Source organism: Falco biarmicus, chromosome 4 (genome assembly GCF_023638135.1).
Source record: "Falco biarmicus isolate bFalBia1 chromosome 4, bFalBia1.pri, whole genome shotgun sequence".
NCBI classification, from domain to species: domain Eukaryota; kingdom Metazoa; phylum Chordata; class Aves; order Falconiformes; family Falconidae; genus Falco; species Falco biarmicus.
In genome coordinates this window covers 3,462,102-3,480,569 of record NC_079291.1, presented here as the reverse complement: position 1 = coordinate 3,480,569, position 18,468 = coordinate 3,462,102, and positions in this window count along the sequence as shown.

Below are 18,468 nucleotides of genomic sequence, written 5' to 3'. Positions count from 1 at the left end.
GGATACTTAACCTACCTTTGCACAGGTCAGCACATTTCTGTCACACAGGCTGGCAGTACTTGTCTGAGCAATATAGTAGTAGATCGACATTATCTGTAATCAAAGCATGAAACTGTCTTTGCCTCATCTCCTCCATTTACTGTAGGATCTGTTTTAGGACAGAATGGAAATACTTTCTAACTGGCAACTGTAAAAAGGGCTCCATCCAGGTGGGTATATCAAAGAAAATTTCCCTCCAGAATAAAGACCATGGTGGAAAAAGCTAATCTGGGGATAACTCAGACAGCTTTATCAGAGTCTATGTGATAAGCAACTGTGGGCAGAAATATTTAACTATCTGAAAACACAGTTGACTAGTAGTCATGAGCTACAGGGATCACGTCAGGAAGAAATACTGTCCAACAAAATGTGATATGAAATCAGAAAGCTTATGCAAATAAAAGATGACAGGGTCACCAGTTTTACTCACTTAGGTAGGAGTGGCTGGAAAACAGGAATTCTGTTCTGGAAAAAACAAATCCCAATGCTTGGCATTCACTTTTGTCTTGCAATGCAACGAGACCTCCAGCTCAATCAGTTTTAAAGGAAAGAAAAAAAATTCCAGCTCAGAAGATCCATCATTTCAAGAACTGAAGCAAACCCAGGAAATGTAGGTGTTTGGGAATTTGACCCTGTGTGTTCACAGCTTACTCTGTTCCCTCTGACCAGCCATCCCATCCTGGATCCCCCAAACCTTTCCAATATTTATGTAAATAACATCTTCTCACAAAATGTTCGGATGGATGGATCTGCATTTTTCCATTAAAAATGGTTTAAAGTATTCTTTACCTATCATCTTCATTAATAGGTGAGTAGGTGTAAAGGAATGTTACTGTTTGGAGTAGGAGAAGCTGGCAGTCATAGACCAAAAATCACATAGCTCGTAAATATGCAACCTAATCTGTGTCTGCCTGCTGAACAAAATCATGAACCCACTGAAGACAGTAAAAATCTTCCTGAAGATGCATCAGGCTCTCGGTAGAGTCTTAAATTACTTCAGTTTCTGTTAAAACTACAACTTTCAACATTGTGTCCTGTATGTAATGGGTATAACCTTGTAATATTTGCATTACCTTTTCTGTGTCTCTGGAACCAAGGAGAGTACTTGGGCTGAGAACATCACAAGACTGGGACCAGGAACATCAAAATATATGCATGTACTTTAAGTTGTTCCAGCAAAGGAAACTCACTTTCATTCAAGTACTGTAAGTTGATCTAAGTGAGTTTTCTGATGTAATGAACTTTATCACTTTGATCCCCATGAAGAATCCATCTGAGTCAGAGCCAGAAAAACATGTAAATCTAACACTACTATAGGAACATTTGTTTAAAATGAGTAACACATCTTGATAGGGGTTTTTTGATAGCTAAAATAAACTTTATGCAGTAGTGTCTTGAAAGCTTGTTGAAAAATGAATGGATAAAACGTGTTTTAGCTCAAGAGCCAGCCATTCAGTTAGATTGCTTCCTTCTTTTCATTCAGTATAATAAAAAGTTAAATCCTCTGAAGAGTCATTGGACCAAACTGACTGGGTCTGTTATAGTAGAGCACATATGATTGTAAAGAACCGCTTTCATACAGATAATTGTCATGGCAATAGAAACTGAAGCAGAGATGCAGATGCTTGTTGTGCACTGCTAGTGCTGCCAATGGTTATCTGGAAGTCTGCAATCAAACAGAAAGATGAGAGCATGAATTAGGTTGCTGCGCAGAGTTCTTTCCTACCAGGGTTTATGCAAACAAATAAAAATATATATTATCAAATAAAGTTATGCTCCTTCGTTCTGTCCTTTCTCTCTATACCTTCTATGAATATATCAAAAACAAGACCCTGGCAACTGCAGATTTTGATAATAAAATCTGATAGGAATATGCTTAACATATTTATTTCAGATTATTTAAGTGCCCATCAGTTTATCAGAGTTCTTTACAAAAATACAAATTTTGAAGCTTAATGCACGCATAACGGTCATCCCAGCTACATGGCTCTCAACGAGAGACATCTGCAGCCAGTTCCCCTGCAGGCTGTCAGCTGATACATTATCAATTAGCCAGCAGACTGACCAAACACATCTGTGCTGCATTTTGCCTGAAGATTGCTGAATCACGTTGCCTGGTACTCTAAAACAGCGATGACTAAGTCTATTAGAAAGGGCAAGATGGTGCTCAAGCAAATATAGGGAAAAACCTGCTCCCTGTTGTGGAAAAGACCGGTTTTCAAACTGCTCTGTACCCAGCTATGTTTATGACCTTTTCTGTACGGCTCACCTTGAATTTCCCATGTAGTGAATACAAGTAGTCTTCAAGCGGCACCACCAGAATGCTGCAGTCTTAGTTCTTACATGAGGGCAGTTTGTCTAATTTTTATTAAATATTAATAAAATTATTTTATTAATTATTAAATAAAAATATTTAAATACATTTTACACGGTAAAGAACTAAGGGATGATGGTTTCTGGAATAATAGGTGTTAATCATTAGTTCACTAGCTCACATTTAATAAAAGTATTAGACTTGAATGAAAACTGGCAGGAAGAAAATATAAAAACTGAATTAGAAACACCCATTTGTGCAAGAGGCTGGGAGGGAAATGTCAGTAACAAAATTTTCACTGATTTTTTTTGGCTCAATGGTGTATGGACCTCACTACATGCCATAATTTATGATTTCTTACAGGGAGTGTGATGCTGGCATAGCAAGAAACAGCAACTGAGGTGAGTGGCTGGCTGACAAACCAATTTAAGATGATGATAAGCACAGCAATGATGAGAGGATGTGCAAGGGTGAGACTTCCCCACATCTTAACTCCAGAAACGCTGATTAATGAGTTCATTGTAAGCCCCTTGCTTTTACAAAAGCTTTGGATGAGATGAAGTATCAGCAGATGAGTAACAGAAGAGGGCAGTGAAACAAGACAGTAAAGAGGCTAATCTTTCCCAGCTGAGATGGGAAGGTTTTGTGAAAGGACTAATTTCAGGCCAAAAATATTATGAATAATAGAGATTATTTCTGTAAAGGGAACATCAGTTTTAAGCCTACAGGGACAATTTCTAATAATAACACAGGAAGAAAACTAACAGAAAGCATCCTAATTTTTGGGTTTTAAGACATAGAATCAAAAACATCAATGCTTATGGATGTGAACCAGAGAAAATGGTATCTTCCATAATGTGAATTTGCTTCTTCACCCAAAGTGGAAACAAAACTCAAAAAAATATGTTTTATTGATTTCTCCATCTCTTATGTATGCTATGTAAATTAGCCCTGGTCCTGTCCTTTTGGGTTTTGAGGATTTCGGATTTTTCAAGTCCCTGGTCAGCACCAGAACCACTGTGCCTTCTACAGACAGGAGCAGGGTCAGACATGGGAAGGATTAAGACCCCAGTGTGGCTGTGGGGGCATCACTTGGTGGTTCATGGAGAGACTTAGGCACTGTCTTTTGCAGAACTGTCTGCTGTATGTATGTTGGGTGACTCTGAAAAGTTTTATGGGGCACTGTCTTTTGGATTGTGCATGCACGTATGTGCATATGCACAGCTCTCTGTGTGCATGCATGCACTTGGGGATCTCATTTGCAAATCTAATTAAGCTGATCAGGGGTCCCATCTTTTCCTTATGTTACCTTCCTGACTTGACCGACAAGAATAGTGCCCTCCCTGATCTGGTCAAAGTCTTTCGGAGCAGAAAGGCAAATACTCTGGGTCACCACAACTGAAGCAGCTGGAGACACAAGCAGCTGCAGAACGTTAGCCACGTCGTTCAGCTTGCTGTTAAAAACCGAAATTCCAACAGGTTTAGATGAAAGTTTCAAGGATCTTCGTTATGGACTTGGATGCTCGTGTTCTGCCAAGTCCTCTGTGGGTCCGTAAAAGGACAGGCATCACCTTTTGCTGTGTCTGCCCTGACAGGGAGCAGGGCAGCAGCAGAGGCCAGCAGTTGTCCATGCTCTTTAATTGCTAGCACACTCCGGAGCGCAGGCCTGGCTGTGCTGATTGCCCTTCTTCCAGACAACACACAGACATGCTTCAGGGGAGAGCATGTGCCAGGGACCATTCCCAGCAGGCAATTTCGACTGAAATACCCTGGGTTTGAGGGGGCGGGGAAGGGAAAGAAGAGACTATGGTATGTAGAGCTGAGCCATGCTGTGCTGCCTGGCCTCGGGGCCAGCGCATGGTCCCTGGTTATTTTCCTTACTAGACATTTCCTGTGTGTCTCAATTCTCTGTCTGTTCAAGAGCAATAGCAGCACGTCCCTGCTTTGCAAAAAATAAGTGCCTTTTTAATGTGGTACAGGAATAGGTGCTATTTTAAGTATTCACCAGAGACGAACCCAGTATTTCCGCAGTCCTCTGCGAGAGTGGATCCACGGTGAGAAATCTTTGTCCTGCAATCAAGATTTTGAGTGGGTTTCAATCCTGCGGTGGTCTCCAAATCTGTAGTTGTTTGAATTTGATGTTTAAGTTTGGCCCACTGTGGTAATAGCATTTGTCTGAAGTTCAGGCTTAAAACTGGAGTGAAGGACAAGAAGGGTTCAGCTTAATCGCTCTGCCTGTTCGGTTGCTTCCTCTCTGGGCAATGTAAAAAAGTCAACTGTCTTGTTTTTCCTTTTCCATGGCCAGGGCCAAAGAATGCAGGAAAATTAGCCAAGAGTAGGAAAATACTGGAGCTTTGCTACAGCTTTAGGGATCCAGGTTACTTGCCTTTCTCATCAGAGCGCGAGTGACTGGACTGATATACTATTTTCCATCAATCAAGTCAGCAAAGCCAGGCAGAGCACTTCCTTTGACATCAATGCAGTGGTGACAGTTGTAGAGTTAATGCATTCCTTCTTAATGGAATACCATAAATCTGGGTTCAATGCTGCCAAAATAGAGGCTGCGGTTCTCACTGGAGAAGTCAGTTCTCTCCCTGCATTCCCATGGGCCTAAACCAGTTTGGTTATAGAACTAAGAGTAATTATTTACTGTTATTAATAAGGATCTCTAAGACCGTTTACAGGGATAGTTTACCTGTTCGAAGAGATGCTACTGCCTCTTGGTTGAGCACACCATAGCCTTTTAATAACTGCACCATATTTAACAGTTTCAGAAGAATTATATTTCTCGTTTGAAACTATAGGGCAAATCTAGAAAGGAACAATTTCTATTTTTCCAGGAAGTTGTTTGGGTTGTGACAGAGACTCCCTAAAGCAACCACAGCTTCCTCAGGTTTACTGTCTTATTTATAAGGAAGTATGTAAGGCAGAATGCAAATGTGACAGTAGTATACAGTACTGATACAGGGGGGAATAATTTAATTCACGAGTTGCATTTTATTTGATTACAAAGTTGGGGGGGGGGGGGGGGGGGGGGGGGAACAACAGGTATACCTGGTCAGGAAATCGTCAGATCAGATTTAGAGATACTTCAGAGGTTCAAATGGGAGTCAGAAAATCTCTTTGCAATCTCAGAGAGCTGCTTTGCAGGGGGGTGTATAGCCAAGCTGCCTGAGGGTAGGGGAACAATGGGTGCACAGTCTGTGTCACAGGCAAAAGCCCTGACAACACCCGCAGCACAGCACCTACTGAGGTTTCCCTCACTACAGCTTGATCCTCTTCCTCCTCTCCCGCAAGAATTTACTCAGATGCCAAAGGGATATTATCTGACGGTGTCTAACTTGCCAGAGTTAAACAGCTTTATAGCACTATTCAGGCTCAAGGCTTTACCTCTCACTTAGAAGTGTATTTCACACTGCCGGGATCATAAAGCACCTTCCAAATGACCAGCCAGTACTGCTGGGGCACAGCAGAAACCACCAAGGTACAAAGTCCATTGAGCATAGGATATTAAGTGTAGCAATGTTTTAACCTCTCTCTGCATGGGAATCTGGAGACAGATGGTAAACAGTCAAATGATAGGTGGTGCCGAGGGAGGGAAGAGGTGGACCATGAGCACAGGGTAACCCGCATTCTGGTGCATTGCACTTCCAGAGTGCTAGCACGTGAGCTTTGTCGGAGGGGATCCCCGCAGTGAGAGCAACAGCACCCCTGCCTTCCTACCCGTGTGAGGGGGCCTCACCAGAGTACAGGTGGTGATGAGAGCAATGCCCTAATTCTGCCCACCCTCTAAAGGAAATGCAAATTATTGCCTGTATTTTACAGTGGCCTATTAAGTTCGGTGTTTGATTTAAGCACCCACATGTGATCATATGAAAAGTTCAGCTTTGGTTCTGTTTGCAGACCTAGACACTCACTTATAAAGAAAATGTGCAGGATGCAAATAAAACATAAACAGAAGGTAGCCTAGGGGGTCCAAGCCCTGAAGGCATATAACGTGTTGATCCAATTTTTGGAAGGGATTTCTTGTTTATTAAACCAACCACTTGAATTTAATTGGGAAGTAAAGGCTTGATCTTGGCGCATCTAAATCATAAATATTCAATTTGCATTTAGTTCCTAAATAGAGCCAACAGCAAAAGTTATACTTGGAGAGGGATAGCAGGACCTACGTACTGTGAGTCAGGTGAAAACTGTTCGTGTTGGCTCAGATCTTGGGACATGAATGGAGGGAGAATGACGCTGGCTCTAGTTGCAAATGCTTGTGTCTGGGTGTATGGAGGTTGGCCTTTGGTCTACAGCTATGAAGAAACACTAGCAAAGAAGCAACGCACGTTAGGTTGCTCATGGTACTGGGCTGATGTGAGTGTTTGGCTTCTGGGCCAGACAGGCTTGCATCTGTCCAACTAAGAGTATGGGCTCATCCAGGCAGGCATACACTAAATCTGATCCCAGGGCCATTCCCTGACAGAACCGCAAAATAAACACATGTGCATGCACTGCTTTCTAAAGCATAGCCGATGTTAATAAGCAGAATTATTTGCAGTGGCTCAACGGCTGCCTTTTTTTTTTTTAACTTGTAGCTAATGCATGAAGGCATTCCTGATCATAATTATGCCAATGACTTATTGTCACATCAGCTATTGCAAACTGCATTTACTCAAACAAAAAATTGATGGTGTTCTTTTTTTATTGGACTGAAAAAAAACAAGTGGGCAAGCTTTCAAGAATCACAGTCAGAGTACAGTATGTCTGCATTTAATTATGGGGTTGGAGCAATTAACACTTGGGCTCTGCTTTGTTCTGTATTCCATGGCTGGTTGTTGAGAAAATACAATTCTCAAAAGCTTGCCATTTAAAATGTATTTAGCCTATTTTTAGTTAGCGTGGAGGGGTTTACATACAACTGCTTAGGGCTGTGAAGGTTGGGCTAGGACTCAGGAGACCCTGGTTCAATCCAAAGTGTTCTTTGTGACAGTGGAAAAGTCCTAATTTGTGCTGGTATCTCACTGGCCTGCTAGAAAGTAATTCCTTGCTGTAAGGCAAGGACTCTGTTAGCCATAAGGTGCTCACAATGTGGGCCGCTTAAATCGTGTCAGTCCTTTCTCTGGTTTTATTCTTAATGTATGTGACTAAACATGATTTACATCCGTTTTATTCTCTGATAACCAGAGACCCTTAAACCAAAGCATTACACAATGTGCAGCGGATATAGCTTTGCCCTTCATTCATGAATTCTCTTAAACGTCTAAGTCTGACCTAATCCAAAGCAATATTTCTCAAGCATGTACCTTAGATTAAAACATATGATTCCGACCCACTGAAGTAAAAAAAAAAAAAAAAAAAAAAAAAAAATTATGATACTAAAGACCTTTTTTATTATTTCCCCTCACAACTTCACCTTGCAACACTTTCTTAATTGCAAAACAATTTTGGCTTGAACTTCTGTGTCTCAGTCTGCTGTACTGTGACCTAAAGAACAGTACATACACATGCAGAAATTAACAGGTCCCTTAGGAGTACTCTTGCACTGGAGAGTGAAGGAGGAGAAGGCATATTTGCAAATAGCTATATTTTCTTTCACCAACTTAATTGCTTCTGTTTGGAACTTTTAAAATCTCGCCTTACCATGCAGTCATTTTCAAAGTGAGCACAGCATGACTGACCCAAAAAAATGTTTGCTTTTTTATTATAATTTTGGTTGTGATATTTTATTAGCAGGGACTGCAACACCCCAGAGGAGTAACAGTTGGCTGGTTGTGGCACTTCTGGCATTTCCTAGCTTATACTCTGATTAACTCTCTTATATTAATAAAGCCCTTTTAATATGCTTTTGTGAGAGTAATTTCCTAGGGCTTTCAGGAAAGCATATGGAAAAACAAACTTCGTCACATGGCATCACGGTGACACTCCTATGGGTCATCAGCAGAGCTGGACCTTTGGACCTCTGGTGTGGACCATTCTGTGATTCCAGTAGGTGAGTTAATGCAGTAACTGCTGATAGTACTAAGCTTTCACTGCTTTGGGAGATTTGTACTAGAAATATGTACAGTTTCCATAGTTATTTGTTGACAGAGGAATAGCGAGTCTGAGGCTGGGGATCTCAGTGACCATTTACAGCTCTGGAAAGATCTTTCTCTTCGTCTCCCCTTCTGAAGCACAACCCTTTGCCAGGTCTCCTACAGCCTCTCTGTGCAGTATCCTCCTCCCCCACTGCCCTTCTTCACTGAGCTGGGCAGCCCCTCCTTCTCATGTTCACCATGTACTCCTGCCTCCTATGTGAACTCTCTCATCTCCTTGGTCAGTCAGACCAGCCTCCATGCTCAACGCCTTGTGTGACCCGTCTGGTCCCTTCAGGCACCCTTCTGTGTCACAGCCTGGTAACCTCAGCGGTGCCTCTGATGCAGGCTTTCTCCTTTCTGCCACCCCACGGTTCCTTCTCAGTCTCCAAATCCTCCCTCCTCACCCAGCTAGCTGCCTTCTGCCTGTCTTCCCTTCACTTCTACTTTTCCATGTTTCCTTGCAAGCCTCCAATGTCAAATTCTCGTATTAAAACCATTGGTCCATCTTCCCCACATCTCCTGTCGGTCCATCTTCCCCACATCTCCTGTCCTTCCCTCTTCCTTAAAGTCAAAAAGGACAGTTTCTGTTCCTGAGCTGGCCTGGCTTAACCTCTGCCCTTCGCTTGGCACCTGACTCAGACCAGCCCAGAGGCAGGAATTTTTTGGAACAAGGTGATACTTGTATATGGTTGTTGAGTCTTCATGGCAGTTGCTAGGCCACTGGAAATGCATGCCTCTTTATAGAAAATTGTCCATTTTAACAGTCCTCCAGTATTATTTTTCTCTCTATAATCCTTCACATTTCAATGCAAAACAAAGGTAAAGTGATGATAATGGTGGTACAGGACAGGTTAACCCAATCAAAAGGGACTCTTCATGTTTTTTGCAGCCATGCTCACAGCATTTCTTATCCAGCAGAGCACATAAACTGCACACAGATTCCCACATACACACAGCCCTTTGCGCAGCCCTTTGATCTTTGACAGGAATCTTCACCCACCCTCTGGACTGGGAGACACTCTCGTAGTCTTTTACAGTGGAGGATGTATTTTCAGTCTGGAGTAAATACTCGATCTAGTTAGGAGAGGTTTTCTTATTCTTAAAATGACGTTAAGTCCTCAGAAGGAGATGAAAGTACATCATCGTAGCTTTGTACTTGTGGGAATATTAGATGTTTATAATTACGCAGAATAAAATAGAAATGGAAATATGGAGAACATGATGCATAGTAAACAATGACAGACCTGTAAGACATGTATTACTCGAGAACACAGGATCAAACAGCTGCTTTTCCTGCCTTTTACAAAGCATTCCTGCTATACTGTACTCCTCAGTGAACAATTACTTTATTTACTGCACTAGTATCTCACCTGATTCCTAACCTTTTTCCTTAATTTATTCTGTTAAAATTCAAGGAGTGATCAGGACATTTTGTTCTATAATGTCTTAATGTTTTTCATCTCCAGGGGTCTAAATCTACAGAAATCCCTGCTCTTGTCCATACCTACCTCCCAGTTAGTGGTGGGGTTTTGTCTAGCTCTCTAAAACAGACTTTTCCTTCCAGCATGGGAGGCGTGAGACCCTGCTTAAGTTAGGAGTGCAACATCAGGAACCACAGTTTGCAAATTGTCACCTGATTCATCAGATCTCCAGAGCTTCCATGCACCAGAGTGCAACCACAGCTGCCTCCTCTTGGACCCAAAAGGGACAGAGCAGAGAAACAAACCTCCGTTGCCTTCTCTGTTACAGCTGCAGAATTAATTCAAGAAATTGCTATTGAGAAATACATCAACATATTGTTGATGCCTTCGGCCTAGTGAGTGATGATCTAATTTCTGTTTAATTGACCAACAGCCAACTTACATTTGGATCAAAGTTTGAATGTAGCTTGTTTCTTATTAGGGTGAGCTGGTCATTAAAAATATGAATAATAACAGCCCTCAGCTAGGGATTAATGCTGCAAGATGCTGAACACGCTGCGTGGAAGGGCAGGTACTCAGTACCACCTACCTTACTCTTCACATCATCAAATCACACCATTTCTCTGAAGCTGATCTGACAAATCATTCATGAAGCCCTATCCTGTAAATATAGGCATTCATACAGACAAACATGTTGTACTGTTCACTGAGGAAGCAGAAATTAATTGTACTCAATGATCCTCATTCACACCTGCATTACTGAAGACTTAGGTCAATCTAAATCCATTACCAACTCAAAACTGGTGGGAAATGGTCTTTCAATTATTTGTTTGGTTTACTCTGATTTCTGTCAATTAGAGATGGCAAGAATAAATCAAATGCCTTGGTCATAGATCTAACCTACTTCTTTCTAAGAAAATAATCTGCATTGAGTTAATCAATACTAGCATATTGCATGACACAACTGAGAAAGTAATTGGAATTAGTTAAGATAATAAAAATACACTGTGTCCCTCATTAAAAGTCTTTACAAGAGTAACCAAAATTGAAAGGAACAGTTGAAAGATCAGGGTCTCAACAAGCTGTTTCATTTTTAGCTATTTTAACTCTAGTTCTTAATCATTTTAGATGCTGTTCTTAAGGGTTAAAGGAGAAAGCAATGGGAAGAAGACAACATTCCTCAGGGGCAAATTCGTCAGTTAATTCAATACACGGTGTATGAGAAAGGAACAAAGAGAACAGAGCTCTCTTTGTGAGAAGCTAATAATAAAGTCTCTAGCCAATGTCCAGGGCATGGTCAGACCTTCAGCGCTTTGTGTTTCTGAGTGGTGACACATTGCTAGAAGTCTAGTGCACATGCAGAAGAGGTTGTTGTCTTCGGTGGAAGTGGCACTGACAAGAGTTATCCCAATAGGTCACATTTTGTCCCGCAGTGTCCCCAGGTTTACAGCACCTTAGTTCGGTGTGTACCTAAGGGACTTCCGTGAAGAAGAACAGCTGATGGAGGCCCTTGTGCAGCCGACAGAGGCAAAGACAGGGAGCCCTCCAGAGGGTCAGTCAGATTTCTTGTGGGCTTTAACCCACAAGTAGCTTGGGGGGGGGGGGGTTAGCCGTCAGCCAGTGCAAGGTATTTGCCTTACCTCAATGCACAACAAAAGGGCTTTAAGAGAAGTAAAATGACCTCTCACTTACAGGCAGCCTGAAAAGCAGAAAGTAAACTCTTCTGTCTTCTCCTTAGTTTGACTTCTCTCTTGGCTGCTGCCTGGAGCCTGAAATCTCTGGATTCAAAGATGGAAAATGGAGCACGTTAAAAAGACGAGTTCCTTCTTTCTCTGTGGGGATTCTTCAGGCTCTCCTTCACGATGTAAAGTGGAGCAATCCAGCTAGCCTTTTTTCATTACAAACTTTGCTAGTAAAAACCAAAATCAGACAATAAAAGCACACTTTCTCCTGATCCTCTGTTTTCTCTTCCTTTCCCTCTCCCTGGCCCCACCTGTACTAACACAGTCACACTTTCAGTAGCCCTTATTGGAAGCAATGCCAGCTTTCAGTTTTTATTAAGAAGGCTAAATCAGGAGTTTATAATAGTTCTTTTATACTTTTAATGTTGCCCATTTTACTGCTGCTTTAACATTCACTGCCCAGACCTGGCTTGTATTCCATGTTCCCAGATCAGAACAGAACACCCCTATTAATTTAACCATGTCCTTTCTATTCCTACATTTCTTAAGCAGTACAGCTGTGATTTTGTCTTAATTTCCCTGTGGCCCTTAAACATCTTTTGAATCCATACAGGCAATCACTGCAAAGGGAGGAGGTCAAAGGGGAGTCTGCAGTTCCCTGTGCCTTCAAGAAATACGCAGTTGTACATTGCCTTTGCCTTGGCAGTGAGGAAAACATGCCCTGTGCCAAAGGGGCACAGATGCTGGGTGCACTCAGCGCCTTGACATGCCCAAGACCAGGGTCACCCAGCTATACTGGTGCTTGAAGGAGAGCCGCAGGTTTTTGTATTTAACTCAGCTCTTGCTGAAAAACAGGGTCTGAGTGTTATCCTTCCTGATTTTGGTATCTGCTTCCAAACCGCAGGCCACACAAGGGCAGCCTTCTCCCATGCACCCTTCTCTCAGGTTGGGGTATCATTCAGCTGCTCGTTGTTTCCTGCAGCCACCTGAAGATGCCAGAGACAGGGAGATGGGGAGGAAGAATGATAGAAAATCTTGTTCATGTCGGCTGCCTGTGCTTTGGTGATGGTCTGTAAGGTGCTTCTCTGTGCAGCTGATTATGGAGCCAGATTTCCAAAAACATCTAGGCCTCTAAAACGAGAAGCAGCTAGGATCTTTCTCAGAGCTACTTTGCTACTAAGCTGTACTTGGTATTACAGCTAGTGGGTGTACCAGCATCCAAACTCAATTCAAATGGGAATTCAGGCCAAAACTGAGATTCAAGCCCCTGTTCACATGCTGCTCCCTGAGGTGCCTAAAATTCCATTCGGGCTGCACTTTGTTGCCACAGCCCTTTCTTGAATTTAACTCCAGCCATCTACCTGTGTTTGCTGGTGCTCACAACCTCATACAGCTTGCCTGTCTGGACAAAAACGTCTGAAACAAATATTGATCGAGTTTGTGACACAAGCCACTCCTTAGGCATACTGTTGCTTAAGGCAGGTCAAAGATTCATCTTGCTTATTGTAAGGTTAGAAATATCAGAGAGAAAAACATTTGCACAGCACTGTTCCTGAATGGAGATTCGTCCTCTCTGGGGTCATGCACCGATGTACCTCTCTGCCCTCAACACACTAATGAAAACAAATAGTGTGGTACAGTGTGACCTCCCTACAAGCAGAAAACAAGCACCATCATGTACCTAAATGACAATATATTAAGATCATTATTGTATTTAATGTAGTCAACACTATCACTAATCAGTAAAAACACCAGTGGCATTATGTTCTTTTCTAAGTGACAGGTCTGTCAATAGAATAAAAGAAGTTTTTCTGTTGAGACATGGTAACATAAATACAGGCATCTTAACAGAATATAAAAGTAACAGCAGACAGAAAGGAGATCTCTTACCAAAAAAAAGAAAAAAGTTCAGTTATTGTCTAATATGTTGTAAATCTGTCTTTTGCTTTCTAATCAATCGTTAACAATCAAAAGCCACCTGGTTTAACTGAGCCTAATTTTCGGGAAGCCTGATCTGGCATTCCTCGCACACTTCTTGGCTGAAGTGAATGCAGGAATAGGAAAACAATAGCACTAGTAAAGAAATGAAGAAAACCTGACATTAAAGCATCTTTTCAAACATCCACAAAAACATTTCTTCAGTAGCAAAATATGACAATCAGTGGTCGTTCAATAAAGTAGCAAGAAAACACTTTTTTTCTTCTCTTAAGGGCTTTTAAAGGCAGCACACACACACAATCACAGTTGCATTTATTTTTTAAAGCTGAAAAGCAACAGCTTATAATATGACCACTTAGCTACTGAAGTGAGTGGTTTTGTACAACCACCATCTTGAAGACAGCCTCTGGCTTGTGGGTCAGAGAAAGATTTTAGAGGATTTCAGCCTAACAGCGTAAATGAATATCCTAGACAACAAGCTTCCTCTTTGGCATTGGGGAATACTTCAGTGAAAGCTAATTAGAGCCCTAGCAGCTCGCTTTCTTGTCTGCAGGAAGGTCTTTTCCTGTTTGGACTCTTTACCTGGTTTCACTTTCCTTGCAGAAGCAGAAGAGCAGCTCCAACCCTCGCTTCTGACAGGACATGACACCATTTACAGGGGGTGAAGGTTTTGAGGGCCTGGTCCTGGGGTCGTTGCAATGGTCTGACTGCACGCTGCTGATGAATGAAGCCTTTGTTTTACATTCTGCCTGAGTAATTGTGATAAATATTGATAGGTGTGCTCCGTTATTAATTTATTTTGGGCAGAGTGTGCCTGTGAAGCTGTGGAACGACCTTGACAGAGGAAGCAGTGCTTACCAGGCATAAGTATCCCTGCCGAGGGCACAGCAAAGGCCAGGGGATCCTGTCAACACAGCTGAAAGATACTCAACAGTAGCTTCCTTGGTGCTACAGAAAGGTAAGGCATGGCTTAAAGGCAGAAACTGAAAAGTATCACTTCAGTATTTTTTAAAGATCTCTCCCAAATGAGGTCATCAGAAGATGCAATAATACTGGGGCATCGAACCGTGAAAGGAGGCATTTCGTTCCTTTACAAGGAGCAGATGTGTCATTCCTGGCCCGGTCTTCTTCTTCAGGATTGAGCCCCAGGTCTGGGTTTTCCTGCAGCCATGGCGCTGATCTCCAAGCTATTCTGGGCCATGTCATCCATGTGGGCACAGCGTGGTGCTTATGTGGTGGGCCGCAGACAGGTCCTGTCTCGGTAGGCACAAAACACTGCTTGGTCCAGTCTTCTTATAAGATCAAGGCTTTAATCTCAGTTTAAATTTCCTCCATTAAATTTGTATGCAAATATTTTCCTAGCTCACAGGCCTACTATGAAGGGGATTGCCCTCTGGGCGGTTGCCATTCAGCTTGGCTGCCTTTGATATAGACTTTACTGGTTGGCATCAGAGTTGCTTTGCATGTACAGACCCATCTGCAGCTGTAGCAGCAATTTTTTCCCCAGCTTTGCCAGGTGTTTTTGCATTTCAGAGGTGGCAACCTATTTGTAGCACTTTGTTCATTAAGGCACTTAGAATACGTACACAGCTCATTTGTTCATGGCATCATCCAGACTGAGCTGAGACTTAGAAACATATTTCTTTCCTCCTCCCCTGCACCAAAGAGGAAGCAGTTTGTGAACAGTCTTTTCAGCCCATAGCTGTTTCTCTGTTGATTAATATATAGTGAGGGGTTTGATTTTTCTGCTCTACCTGGTAAGATCAGCCCCTCTGTCCTTAAATAAGTTACTCTTAACTCATACATGGTCTCCCTAAACTGACTGTTAATTTAAATAGCCAAAATGATTGTGCTTTGCATTAAGGTTCTATTTATGAGTAACTGATAAAGGACTAATAAATGGTTAATAGATGTTGTAATAATTTGTTAATTGAGTATTATAGAGTCCAACAGGTTAACTGGTTTCAAATAACAATTGCTTAAAACTGTTATTCTTCCTACTGATGTCCTTAGTAGGCACATTGAATTTAAGGCATAATACATAACTGGTGACACTGGTATATGTATATGTGTAGTTACTCTCTTAGTGCCTCAAATATGGAACTTTGCAATCCCAGATATTTTAAAACAGCAACATATACACAAAAAAATCAAACTAAAACATTACGAAGCTAGTGGAGTTTTGTAGAAACTTTCCCCCATACCTTTTAGCTCAGTTTCTTGATGATAGTGAGGCATTTTTGAGAATGGGCGATTTGTGCTTTCTCGTACCAAATACAAGTGCATTTTCCCTGTGTGCTGGAGGCTTTGCAACTCCTAAGTGTTTCTCTGAGACATGTGTCACTACTTTAGTGACAAATTTCTGAATGCTCCAGAGAAACATGCCAGCTGCACCCTCTTTATCTGCTAGATATCTAAGTGTGCTTTTGCCTGATAAATATCAACTATAAAAAAGTAATGTTAATGAATGTCCCCCTCCTCTCCACCTTTTTTTTGTTCTTATAGTAGCTTTATTATAAGAACGAAGGTCTGAAACTTCTGCATGCCTGTCAAGGCAGACCAAGCTGGCCAATGGGGCAGAACAATGTATTTCCTGAATCAAACTAATACCAACGAATATCTGATCACACAAAAGTCTTGTATTTTCCAGCTCCAATGCATCCATGAGTCCCACTGTACCAGAGATGTTTCTGCTGCTCTCTGTATTTCCTACATCTGGGGTTTTGCTGTGCTGCCCCATTTTACCCGGTCAATGTAAATTAGCCATACCGTATTGAAAAAATCTCATCCATACTTTTTCACCTATGAGAAAGAGCTGGGGATAAATTCTAATCCTCACTGTGAGTAGCGAGTATCTCCACTTAAGCCAGCATGATACCACTATGGTCACAGAGATGAGACTTCATGGTGATTTTGACAGAAACAGAGCAGGAGAGACCCAAAGTTACACAGCAAAGGTGTCCCTGTGTTCCTGGAAGTTATCCACTGTTGATGAACTATAACCAACTAGCCTTCACTCACTATTGCAGATTTCCAGTAACCAAATGCTAACATTTAGTCCTGCCCTGCTAGTGCAATGGTTCATTAATAGCAAGAGTGATGCTGGGCACTGGGGCAATCATTGTAGCGTTCTGCAAAAACATCTAGGAGAGCACCTCAGTATACCCACACCAGCATAACTGATGGAGGGTATTTTCGACCATGAAAAGACAACTGCTCTATTTTAAGGCCATTCACATAATTTGCTTCATTCTTATCGGAAGAGAGAAGTTTATACTAAACAAATGTTCACTTTCTTCACATCAGTCACTGTCAGTTTGATATAGAAAATATGGCCGTTAATAGCTTGCAGTGGAACAAACATTTGCATAACTGTTACCTCAGAGCCCATAACTCCAAGCTAATTGGCTGATGGTGATTAAAATGATTAAGTGACTGTAATTTATATGATTAACCAATTAAGCCATTCTCTTGCGATTGGCCCAGGGTAAGCTCTGGGATGTGAGCTTGTTTCCCAGCATGCATGCCAACAGTGCACAGTATTAATATTCTTTTAAATACTTGCTGTTGTTCCTGCCAACAGCACTCAAGGTGCTTTAAAAGTAGTTTAATTACTCCATATCATTTGTGTAGCACAGAGAGTCATAAGTTGAAGGCAACCCATGAATTATTAACAAAATAAATCTAGCACTGGCTAGGATAACACAGAATTACTGAAGGCAGTAAATAGGACAGTGAATTTGATCATCCAGAACTGATGGATGACTGACTGGTGTAAATGCAGACAGTATCACTGCCTTCAACAGAAGTTACACAGATTTACCCCGGCATGACATCCAGATTTTGATCCTTGCAAACAAAGTTCACCAGAAGGTCTAAAAAAAGTTAGAGGAAAATAATTGCAATGCCTTCTAGGTAAAAGAAGCAACTGATTTGGTTAATTTGTAACTGCTTCTATTAGGAAGCATTTGCCAAGGCAGTGACTGTTATTTGAGTGAGCTCTGGTCCTTGAAGGAGCAAGGCAGGTGGGCAGGAAGCAATAATTAGGCATATTCTTTGTTAATCTCCTGCTAGGTACACTGAAGGGAAAACTTGCTGTGGTTTCATCCCCCTCTTTCCTTCCCCCTCCCACCTTCCTGTGGTTGCTGTTGCCAAAACAAGGGACTGCTGCATTTCCAGCTCTTTCCCCTCTCACCTCCTACCAGCAGACAGTTTAATTCAATGCTTCCTGAGGCTAAACACATCACCTTCATCCACATTACTTTCAATTTCAGCTGCTGTGTGTCCTGAAACCTTAAATCCATTGCCAGTTAGCCAGGTCTATCCGTTCTGATGCTACAACATGGTAGCCTTTTAAGAGATGAGAGCAATACGCCTCTCTTTTCAGCGTACCTCAGGACAGACTGCGATTTCCTTTGTGTTTTCTCATCTTTCTTAACTGGTTATTAAATGTCAACATAATACAGATTGCTAATATTGTATTATCATGTAGGTTAACTAGTTCCATGTGCAGTTTTGTCCCAGATGTGAACTTTGGCAAATGGGCAAATATTACGCTTTGTTGTTGTTGTTGCTACTGCTGCTGCTGAACTGTATTAAGCATCGTTGTGATGCTGAGTATTCCCCGTGCTTCAGTGGATGGTTTCTTAGGGTATGGTTTTGTATTTTTAGGGTAACAAGGTTTGAAAAGTCAATTGTCTCCTGAAAGATATCAAAATCTGAACAACTGCTTTTGATCCAAGTGTTTTGTTCAAAAAGGCTTTGGCAGGATGGCTCTAGCGTCAGAATGTCTGTTTTACAGTACACTACAGAAAAATTAAATGAATTGCCAATAGTCCCATGCTGGGCGTATGGTGGAGCCAGAAATTCATCCTCCAGCTTTGTGTCTGTTGGACGCCATTGTGTCCGTGTTGCTCACAGAAGGTGCCCAGAGGAGCTCTAGGGATGTCTGTGAAACCACTCATGAAGCTTCAGTCCTGAAGTTTGTGTACACGTGTATCCGCCTGGCTATC